This window comes from Salvia splendens, chromosome 22 (genome assembly GCF_004379255.2).
Source record: "Salvia splendens isolate huo1 chromosome 22, SspV2, whole genome shotgun sequence".
Taxonomy (NCBI): Eukaryota; Viridiplantae; Streptophyta; class Magnoliopsida; order Lamiales; family Lamiaceae; genus Salvia; species Salvia splendens.
Genome location: NC_056053.1, coordinates 17,700,551 through 17,712,703, shown reverse-complemented (window position 1 = coordinate 17,712,703; position 12,153 = coordinate 17,700,551). Strand labels below are relative to the sequence as shown.

Genomic DNA, 12,153 nt, shown 5'->3' with positions numbered 1-12,153 from the left:
TTTTTTATTTTAGGATCTTGCCTCTTTTTACTTCCGAAATTTATTCTCCATTTCTACTAAATTATAAAGTAACGTGAACGGATCAAGGGCCTAGATCATCATTCCAGAAATATCAATACAATCAATAAAAACTGTTAATAAGGCTATTAAGGTCAATTTACAAACAAATTAGATGTAACTAACTTTTGAAAAATATCACATAAATTTAAAACGCATATAACTTTCTCGATTTAAATTATATTTCCGCACAACATATATCAAATTAAAGATAATTTCATAAGGATTCTAACGAGATCTCACTTGTATATGTTCAAATGTCAAAATTTGAATAATTTTCTAAAATTTTTAATTTTTTCGTACAACAACAAATGTCAATATAGTATATAAAATATATCAATATAATACATGTAGAATGTCATTGTTAAATCAATGTGTTGACATAAGCAATGTATTGATATTCTCAAAGCCTTGTGTTATATTTTCAAAACACTATATTGACATTTTCATCCAAAACCCTAATTTGATAGTTTTTTTATCTTTTTCGATTTAATTAATAAAAACGAAAATCACACGTGGCAAATTTTAGACCACTATATTTCTAAAATCTTATGATCTTAGATTAGTTTTAGTTAGCAACTAGAGAGTGAGTTAGCAATTGATCATTCCCCGTAACGTGTATTAGTAATATATTTGTAGTACGCGAGTCATTAGCAAAACAGTTGTCACTAGTCAATCCATGAAAGATTATGGAGTTGTTTGCTAGGAACATATAGTATATGTACGGAGATACATACATAAAGATATAGTATAAAATTTTGAGTCATTTTCAAAATAAGGGTATTCATAGAAGTAGATTACTGCATAAAACAGAAGATAGTGTTATTATTTAAACTCTAATGTATTTTTGTAATAAAATACACTTCATCCGTCCATGATTAAATATCTCATATCTAATCGGCGTGAGTTTTAAAAAATTGTTTAAACTTTAAAGTAAAGTGGTAGTAAAAGTTAGTTGAATGTGTGACCTACTTTTATATATAAGTTTTATAATAAAATGCGAGTGGAATGAGTAAGTGGAATGTAGTTTCCACTTACCAAATATAATAAAAACATACAAATTTGGAGTTTTAAAATTTTAGTTATTTGATGTATATGTTGTACTAGTATGTTTTATAATTGTGTCATCTTTAAATGTATTTTGATTTATGTTTGAATAATATTATAATAATTTATACTCTCCATGTCCCATAAAAATAAGGACACTTTTTTTTTTCTTTCGTCCCATAAAATTATCACATTTTCATTTATGGAAAGTTCTCCCGAACTAGTTACTCATATACATCAATTTATTTACAACTTATATCACTAGGACCAACCATTAAACACTAATAATAATGTGGGTCTCATTATACACCAACACTATTTTAACTACCATTCATCAAATCTCGTTACTTTACCGATTATGCGTTAATTCCCGTGCCATCCCAAATGTCCTTATTTTTCGAGAGAGAGGGAGTATTTTTTAATTTTCAAGTTGTGTAACTTTTTATTCAATAAATAATATATTTAATAACATATATTTATATAAATATATTAATAAATAATTCTCATTATATTTTATTTTTATATTATAAATTACGATAAAGTGTCGCGGGGTGATATGTTATTTAGATAAACTATATAAGTATATAAGTGATAAGTCGTATTCTAGGCCTTGGTTACTGGTCAGTATGATGAGCTTAACATGTATATTCTGCAAGAAAAGTTACGTAAGTGTGTAGGAAATGGTACAAGTCAGCAGGAAATGAATCGGAGGTTTCAGGTGATAAAGGACGCCAGAAGGGTGTATATATTGACCAGGATGCATGCCCAAAAGTTCGAGATGAAGAGGAGAGGAATGCTAGGAGACGACCAACTATTTAACGGGGGTAAAAGCGACAAATTACAAGGAATAACAACCCTAATCGTAGGGCAAGCCTCCCTATAAATAAAAGGTCACATGAAGAATGAAGAAAGACTACTCAATTTTATAAGGCACACTTAGAAACCGCTCTCGGAAGTCTTAGTTCCGGAGCGGGGGCTCGCTCCACACCTTTCGTTCCTCGTCGACTAGTCAGAATCACTTGAAGATCTCGGAGTTCCACCGCGATCTTCACCGTCAACCCAACCAGCCGTAGTAGTCGCCAGAATGCTGTTTCATCGCCCGGAGTGACAAAACAATCTTTACATGCTTTTTTAGTTTAACTTCGTGTTTTATCTCGTTGGATCTACCGTTGGAACTTAAATCTCTTGATGTTTTTGAAGTATTTTGTGGAGATCCAAACGCTATGATATGGAAGTTGGTTTTTATTCATCTTATCGTTGCAATCATGTTTCAATCTGCCTAGATTAGTTAGATCCAGTTGTTTGCATGAGTTTTCGAAGTGTTGAAGCATGATTTCGTTTGAGTAGGCTAGATCTGAGCTTGCTAGTTAAGATTCTAAGTGTTAAATCATTCAATCTGAAGTTTGAAGCATGATTTCGTTTGAAGCATGATTTCGTTTGAGTAGGCTAGATCTGATGCATGAAATCTGTATTTACGTGACTGTCGCCACCTTGCATGTTAGTCAGTATGCATAATCTGGAATTATCGGTTGTTAATATTCGAGTTCTAGCTTTTTAATTGTGGATCTTGGTTTGTGAAGTTGTTGATCTAAGTTGTTATCAATGGAATCTGTGTTTATCTAATTATTGTGCATACTTGTTGGAGAAGCCAACATCCATATCCAATTTGTGGACCATTTTTACTTTTCAGCTGCTTTTACTTTTTGCCTTCACCTTTTGTCAGACTTTTGGTGGATCTGGCAGTTCATCAGCCAGTTCGGTCGGAGATCCGTTTTTTGTCTCTGTCTATCGATTTTTAGTAAACTTCTACTTTTCACATGCATCGGAGTCGTACAACCCTACCATTCATGTGCCCAACCTGATCCCGATATGAGAACTTCTTACTAGTCAGTAGAGTACAGGTCCAAACTTTAGCTTATGTCTAGATAGAACCTCAACCCAAACGTGGTAGCTAACCAAACCCCTTCCAGATTATCACCACAATCACAAGAAGTAAACATTCATCTCTGTGGGATTCGACCCTTGCTCTCACTATATTAGCCAGTACATGTGGGTTGAGGAAATTGTTGATACCAGGTTTTTAGGTCGTCGTGCCAACGACACAACTAGATTGGGAATCACCCTCCTGACCAGTTGATTACACGAGCCTGCACGAAACTTGCTCTTTCAATAAGTATGATTAAATAAGTACTATAAGTAAGTGATTAGAAAATATTACTTCCTCTTTTCCACAAGAATATGCACTTTTAGTTGAACACAAGTTTTAATGTATAATTAGTAAAGTAAGAGATAGGTAAGAAAAAATAGTAATTAAAGTATTGTTAATCGAGGGAAAAGTGGTTTCGGATTTTAATTGAGGGAAAAGTGGGAAATCTTTGTTTGGTGATGGTGGATTTTGGTATGAGCATTGTGTGTGGACTTGTGAATTAAGATGAGAATCACTTGTTCTATGAAGAGAATGAGAATTATCCAGAGAAGGTGAAATTAGTGGAGTATGGAAAGAGGAAAGTTCCTGCTTTGGCAAGCGGGATTGCTGGTTTTGGCCTTAATTGAGGCTTCTCATTCAACTCTATCTCATTCTGGATTAAATTATGAAGGTAGATATTCTTCTTTCTGAAAAAATGGTTTTTTTAGTTTTCTTTTTTCTCAGATATATGGAAATTCTATGGAATGTTCTTTTTGTTTGGATCTCCATCCTTGTACCTAATGTTCTTGAATGTGTTTTCCATTACATTGTCTCTTCGTTAGATTGGACTTTTATAGTGGCTCCACTAATAAATGTTTCCTGGTTTTTCATCAACTTGTTATCTTTAATGCTCTGCCTTACTGGATAGAGTGTCATTTTGCTAATGCATGTGTCTCTGTAGGTTATTGCAAAACAATACGCCGTTGGGAAGTTAGAAAAGCTTTAAACGTTCGACCTCTCCGTTAACAGGCTAACTGGTGAAATTCCCAGTTCTCTGGGGGATCTGAAGAACTTAACTATCTATGAGTTTGAGAATTCTACAATTAAATAATACTAATTCTTAAGATTGACTCTCATGCCTGCTATTCTTCTGGCAAGACAGACGGCTTAACAATAACAGCCTTACTGGACCTATTCCCGACTCTCTGACCAAAGTCGAGAGCCTCACTCTCGTGTATGTCATCATTCATTTCATAAAATGGCCGTGGTATCTTCCTTCATTCAATAACTGTAGGATTATTGTATTATCAATGCTTGCAGAGACATTTCCTGCAATAATTTCAGTGGCTCATTGCCGAAAATTCATGCTAGAACGCTTATGTGAGTTATCTTTCTAGTTACATAGACTAATTTGTATCTTGCATTATACTTGTTGTTAATTTGAAGTTGCCTCATTGCTCGAATTGGTTTTTAGAATGGTCGGGAACCCTCTAATTTGTGGAAAGAATTCTCGAAACAATTGTTCGGTTGTCTATCTAGAGCCGTTGTCCTTCCCACCAGAAGCTGTTAAGGGCAAGTATCATCTCATCTTCTTCCATCGCCTGTGCCTCTTGATCGAGATGATGTATTGTCTGATATCTGTTTCCTACGCAGGTCAATCAGACTCTGGAACAAAACAACATGTTGCAATGGCTTTTGGAACAAGCTTTGGTGGTGCCTTTTTAATCATTGTTGTTGTTGGCTTGCTGTTTTGGTGGCGATACAGGCGGAATCAGCAGCTATTTTTTTAAATGAACGGTGAGTTTACATTGTTAGATCATGAATGAATGTGTGAACTGATTTATATTGATAACTAGATGTGTCTCATCTGGTTCTTGAAAGTTTATGATATTGGCGGTTGACAATGTTGTTGGTGGACAAATAGAGGTAGAGTTGACCAGTTTGGCTGTTCACAGAAATCTCCTCCCACTCTGGGGGTTCTGCTCAACTGAAAGCGAGCGACTCCTAATATATCCGTACATGCCAAATGGCAGTGTGGCAACGAGACTGAAAGGTAAGCGAAATCCAACAATCAATCATCACTTGATCATTATGTTTTTTCGCAGACCATGCCCATGGGAAGCCGGTACTGGACTGGTCAAGGCGAAAGAGGATAGCACTGGCCACTGCACGGGGCCTGGTGTATCGTGTGACCCAAGAGTCATCCGTTGTGACGTCAAAGCAGCCAACATTCTGCTGGATGAAGACTTTGAGGCAGTGTGGTTGGCGAAGCTCCTGGACCACCGCGATCTCATGTCACCACAGCGCGCGAAGACCTCTCGACAGGCCAATCATCCGAGAAGACTGATGTCTTCGGGTTTGGAATCCTACTCCTGGAGCTGATCACAGGACTGTTGAAAATGTGTAAAAGTTGAAAAGGCTAGGCCTTTGGCCTTTCTTCTCCAAATGCATTATGTGATGCATTAATGCCCTGACTATTCATGTAGGCTCACATATCCTATAAATAGATGGAGTTTTGGGAGATGAGAACACAACCAACACAAACATTCTCTCTTCTCTCTAGCTCAAGCATTCTAGTTCGCATCTTAGGAGCATTGCATTGCTCGGTTCTCGCCTCTAATTCAAGTTCGCCGGAGCCTACGAGTTAGAGGTGCTTCAACTCGATAGGAGGAAAGTCGTTTCATCTTTGGGGACATTACGCCAATCCGTGAGCACTAGCCGGGGCGTATTTTGTCTTGCGGAGAGAGGGTCACCTCGACTCGACTTGAAGAAGACTATAGTTTGCATCTTGGTCCTTTTTATTGTATTTACATTGTTTTATTTACCTTCCAGTTTTTTGTTCTTTTGTAATAGCAAGGGTTGCCCGTGTAAAGGCTGCAATATTTCCTACAATCGCAAGACGAAATAGTGTACTCTTGTTGAAATCATATCGATCGAAGCTGGAGGAAACATGAAATTCAAAGCCGGAATAAAGCAACAACCGGTTGCAATGTCGATGCGCTATGGAGTGGTTAAGTCCTTGAGATCTATTCTCTTGAGAATGATGTTTATCGTTTGTCATTTGACAAGCAAGACCAATTTAAACTTGGTAGTAGTAATTGGGATGCATGGGTTGTTGAATATACCAATGGACATTTGGTTCAATATAACTGTGTACTTATTGTTGGAAACAATACTGTGCAAATTATTTGAACGTGTTGTTATAAACAACAAATATCACGAGGTGGTCGCAATGGTCTCCGACTTGGACCATGGTAATAATCCAAATGAATGGTTTATTGATACTGGTGCCACATGTCATGTGTGCTCCGAGAGAAGCGTTTTTTCTACTTACAAATCTGTTGGAGGTAGAAAAGTACGTATGAGAAACCAAGCCTCTTCTAAGGTGGTTGGTGTGGGTAATGTGTTCCTAAAATTAGGATCAGGAAAGGTTCTTACCCTTAAGGATGTGCTGCATGTCCCAGACATCCGAAATAATTTGGTGTCAGGCTCACTTCTAGTAAATCATAGATTTTCACTAGAATTTGAGTATGAAATGGTTATAGTGACCAAGTATGAAAAGTTCATAGGTGAAGGTCACCTAGTGAATGGGCTTTTTGAGCTGAATATTACGGTCATTCACCGTGGAAAAGGAATAAGCAATAAGGAAGATGACACATCTTTTTATTTGCTTGAAAGCTCTGATTTATGGCATAATAGATTGGGACATGTAAATCTAAATGCTATAAAAAGATTAGTAAATCTTAATTTACTAAAAGTAGATAAGTTTAACTCACAAGAAAAATGTGAAGTCTGTGTTGAAGCAAAAATGACCAAGCTACCGTTTCGCTCGGTAGAACGGAGCACAAAACCTCTAGAGTTAATCCATACACACGTATGTGATTTAAAATTTGTGCAAACTAGAGGTGGTAAAAAGTACTTCATCACATTTATAGATGATTGCACAAGGTATTGTTACCTTTACTTATTAAGAAGTAAAGATGAGGCAATTGAAGCGTTTAAAGACTTCAAAAATGAAGCCGAAAATCAACTTAATTGTCGAATTAAGTGTGTGTTCGAAGTGATAGAGGCGGTGAGTATGTAGCCCCGTTTGCAGAATTTTGTCATGCAAGTGGTATAATTCACCAAACAACGGCTCCATATTCTCCCCAGTCAAATGGAGTTGCTGAACGAAAAAAATTGAACACTTAAAGAGATGATGAATGCTCTGTTGATTAATTCTCGTTTATCCTAGAACATGTGGGGGGGAGGCTGTGTTAACAGCGAATCATATCCTGAACAAAATTCCACTAAAAAATAGGGATGTGACTCCTTATGAGTTATGGAAAGGGAAGAAACCTTCGTATTCATACCTCAAAGTGTGGGGGTGTTTAGCGAAGGTAGAAGTGCCACCTCCGAAACAAGTTGCAATAGGCCCTAAAACAGTCGATTGCATCTTTATTGGCCATGCACTTAATAGTAGTGCATATCGTTTCCTAGTCCATAGGTCAGCTGTTCCTGGCGTGGCTGAAGGAACAACGATTGAGTCAAGGAATGCTATATTCTTTGAGAATGTTTACCCTTGCAAGAGGCAAGAGGATCGTTCTAGTGAAAGAATGATGGATGAATCCACTAGTTCTAATCCTCCAAAAAGGACGAGGTCAAGCCCTGAGGATGTTGAACCAAGACGTGGTAAAAGAGTTAAAGTTGCTAAAACATTTGGTCCCGACTTCATAACCTTTATGTTGGATGACGAACCAAAGTCATTGGCGGAAGCTCTGTCTGGCCAAGACGCAGCGCGGTGGCAAGAAGCTATCAACAGTGAAATTGAATCCATCATGAGAAATAACACTTGGGTGTTAGTAGACTTGCCTGAAGGCTGTAAGGCTTTAGGGTGCAAGTGGATTCTGAAAAGGAAATATAAGCCCGATGGTACTATAGATAAGTACAAAGCTCGCCTAGTTGTCCAAGGTTTTAAGCAGAAAGAAGGGCATAACTTTTTTTATACCTATTCACCTGTTACGAGAATCACTTCCATTCGGGTGCTTCTTGCAATTGCTGTTTTGCACAATCTTGAGATTCACCAAATGGATGTGAAAACTGCGTTTTTGAATGGTGATCTGGAAGAAGAAATATATATGGAACAACCCGAAGGGTTTGTTGTGCTTGGGCAAGAGCGTAAAGTATGCAAACTGGTAAAGTCATTATATGGGTTGAAGCAAGCACCATTATAATGGCATTTAAAATTTGACAATTTGATGTTGGCAAATGGATTCTCTATCAATGAGTGCGATAAGTGTGTTTACATTAAGAACACAGATAACAGTTTTGTTATTGTGTGTCTGTATGTTGATGATATGTTGATAATTGACAGCAATAGTGTCATTATTAACGAGACAAAAAACATGTTGAAAAGAAATTTCGATATGAAAGATATGGGTCTAGCTGATGTGATTCTCGGAATCAAAATATTGAGGACTAATGAGGGAATTGCCTTAACGCAATCTCATTACGTTGAGAAAATGCTTAAGAAATTCAACTCGTTTGATTGTAAGCCAGCAAAGACTCCTTTGGAGCTCAATGTCCATCTAAGCAAGAATATGGGTGATTCGTTGCTCAAGAAGAGTATGCAAAGGTCATAGAAAGTTTGATGTTTATCACAAACTGTACTCGACCTGATCTTGCTTGTCCTGTAAACAAGTTGAGCCGATTTACGAGCAACCCAAGCAAGGAACATTGGAAAGCTCTGTGTAGAGTTTTGAGATACTTGACTTTGGGTTACATTACACAAGATATCCCCATGTACTTGAAGGGTACTGTGACGCAGATTAGATCTCTGATTCAAAGGACTCATTTTCGACAAGTGGGTATGTGTTCATTGTGGGGGGTTGTGCTGTCTCGTGGAAATTAACAAAACAGACGTGTATTGCTCGTTCCACCATGGAATCTGAGTTTATCGCGTTGGATAAAGCAGGGGAAGAAGCTGATTGGCTCAGAAATTTCCTAGAATATATTCCATGTTGGAAGAAGCCAGTGCTCGCAGTATTGATACACTGTGATAGCAAAGCAGCTATAGGTAGAGCACAAAGTGGCTTTTATAATGGTAAGTCTCGACATATTCGTCGGCGACATAATACCGTAAGACAGTTGATCACAAGTGGCATTATCTCAGTTGACTATGTAAAGTCAGTGGATAACTTAGCGGATCCGTTAACAAAAGGTTTAAACCGTGATCAAATGCATACATTGCTAAAAGGAATGGGACTGAAAACCACATCTTAAAATATGAGTATAGTGGTAACCCAACCATACGATTGGAGATCCCATGGGATTGGTTCAATGGAAAACGAAGCTATACAAATCTAGCTGTAACACTAAGAAGATTTTAATCTTCGCCCATTCTTTAGAAAGCATTGAGTGTTGTAACCTGCACGTGGTAAGAGGTTAAGTCTTTTGACTTTTAATGATTCTTGAAATCTCATGGAGATGCAGTATGGCAGGATACTCATGAAAGAATCACCTATGTAAGTGAGAAGTGAGGCCGCTTCGTGTGTGTGAGTCACTTATGAATTCCAAAGAGGTGTTCCACGGCCGAAACGGACACAAACGTGAGAACTGATGGAGTTCAGACTATATTGTGTTGATGCTATTGACTAGGCATACACTAAGGAGGAATAGTTCAAGGCATCGCGTCCACTAGCCCGCCGGTATGTCCGATAGTGTTGACTATGGAAGGTTCAAAACCACAAGTTACCTCACCAAATACAATATTGTTTCTCGAGAACTGAGCATAGAGTCTGCATGCATGCATTTGTGTCTGGTGTTGGTTTGAGCTTGCAGCGCTCTAACCAATGTGGGGGATTGTTGAAAACGTGTAAAATTTGAAAAGGCTATGCCTTTGGCCTTTCTTCTCCAAATGCATTATGTGATGCCTTAATGCCATGACTCTTCATGTAGGCTCACATATCCTATAAATAGATGGAGTTTTGGGAGATGAGAACACAACCAACACAAACATTCTCTCTTCTCTCTAGCTCAAGTATTCTAGTTCGCATCTTAGGAGCATTGCATTGCCCGGTTCTCGCCTCCAATTCAAGTTCGCCGGAGCCTACGAGTTAGAGGTGCTTCAACTCGATAGGAGGAAAGTTGTTTCATCTTTGGGGACATTACGCCAATCTGTGAGCACTAGCCGGGGCGTATTTTGTCTTGCGAAGAGAGGGTCACCTCGACTCGACTTGAAGAAGACTATAGTTTGCATCTTGGTCCTTTTTATTGTATTTACTTTGTTTTATTTACCTTCCAATATTTGGTTCTTTTGTAATAGCAAGAGTTGCCCGTGTAAAGGCTGCAATATTTCCTACAAGGACAAAACGCAGTCGACTTTGGGTGGGGAAACAACTAGAAAGGGGTTATACTAGACAGGGTACGACCACCACCACGCTCTCGACTTTGGGAGGCGAAGTCGCACAGAACGAGACACCTAGATACCGATCATTTGAATTACGAACACTCCAAAATGGTAAAATCTGCCTATTTATATAATTGTAAAATAGTGTTTTTTTAGTGCAACAAACAACAAACAAAATAAATCGAATTCTCTTAAAAATAAAAAAAACGGAATAATATATATATAGAGGTGTGATCAAATACAAAATCTCCATAATACAAACTATACAAACTGATGTCAACAGAGTGTACAAATTCTGTCAACGGAGGCTGATGTCAACGGAGTGTACAAATTCTGTCAACGGAGGCTGATGTCAACAGGGTGTACAAATTCTGTCAACGGGGGTGTACAAATTGTGATTGTTCGATGTCAACAGAATGTACAGATTTGTAGGAAATGTTGACATTAGAAAAATCTCTTATATTAACCGTTGATTAATTGTATTAAGTGAGTAGGATTAAAGATTGTATAATTTGTATTATAGAGGGTTTGTAGTTTATCACACCCTATATATATAGGAAAATGATCAATACAAAAATTGATTTCAATACAAAATCCAGACCAAATCCTGACCATGAGATTTGACAATCTAATGGTCAATAATTAAATAAAACACGGGTTTGAGGTCATGTTAAGATCATGTTAAGATTTGACTACATTATAAAGTAGTTTTAGGTCATATTATAAAATTCGGGTTTGAGGTCATGTTAAGATCATTTTATGTCATCATTACTATAATGACGTAAAAATAAGCTTATGATGACTTAAAAATGACCTTTGTATGCTTGGTTCTGCATTTTTGTATTAAGAATGAGCTTTGCATAGATCAAAACCTTTTATATATATGGGTGCGTTATAATGATAACCCCAATTTGTGTAATAACCCCATAACTAAATCTGGACCACACATATTTCTACTCATGCGGTTGAGATTCAAACTTAGATTTACTTCATAAAAAAAAGCGCGGGGTAAAACTGTCATTTCCCTCATTTAATTTCTGAATTTTGCTCCATTCTTTCACTCTCTCTCCGTTCGATTCTCGCAGCAGATAAAATGATAAAATGATACTCACAGCAGATAAAATGATACTTCTGACCTATAAAATGATAAAATGATATTCGCAGCAGATAAAATGATACTTCGACCAATAAAATGACAAAACTATCATTATAAGCCAAAAGTATCATTTTATCAACTCAGAGTATCATTCTATCTGGCAAAACTATCATTGTATGCAGTAAACCTAACATATATAAGCCAAAAGTATCATTTTATCAACTAAGAGTATCATTCTATCCGGCAAAACTATCATTCTATCCGGCAAAACTATCATTCTATCCGCCAAAGGTATCATTTTATCAACTCAAAGTATTATTCTATCTGCTGTGAGTATCATTTTATCATTTTATCAGTCAGTCAAAAGTATCATTTTATCAACTCAGAGTATCATTCTATCCGGCAAAACTATCATTGTTTGCTGCAAACCTAATATATATAAGCCAAAAGTATCATTTTATCAACTCAGAGTATCATTCTATCCGGCAAAACTATCATTCTATCCGCCAAAGGTATCATTTTATCAACTCAAAGTATCATTCTATCTGCTGTGAGTATCATTTTATCAGTCAAAAGTATCATTTTATCAACTCAGAGTATCATTCTATCCGGCAAAACTATCATTGTATGCAATAAACCTAACATATATCATTTTATCAT

The 12,153-nt window shown here is 37.0% G+C and overlaps 1 pseudogene; it reads left to right on the top strand.

Annotated features, from left to right (window-relative positions):
• Positions 1-3,695: 3,695 nt before the first annotated feature.
• Positions 3,696-5,424, top strand: LOC121786843 (annotated as a pseudogene).
• The last annotated feature ends 6,729 nt before the right edge of the window (positions 5,425-12,153 follow it).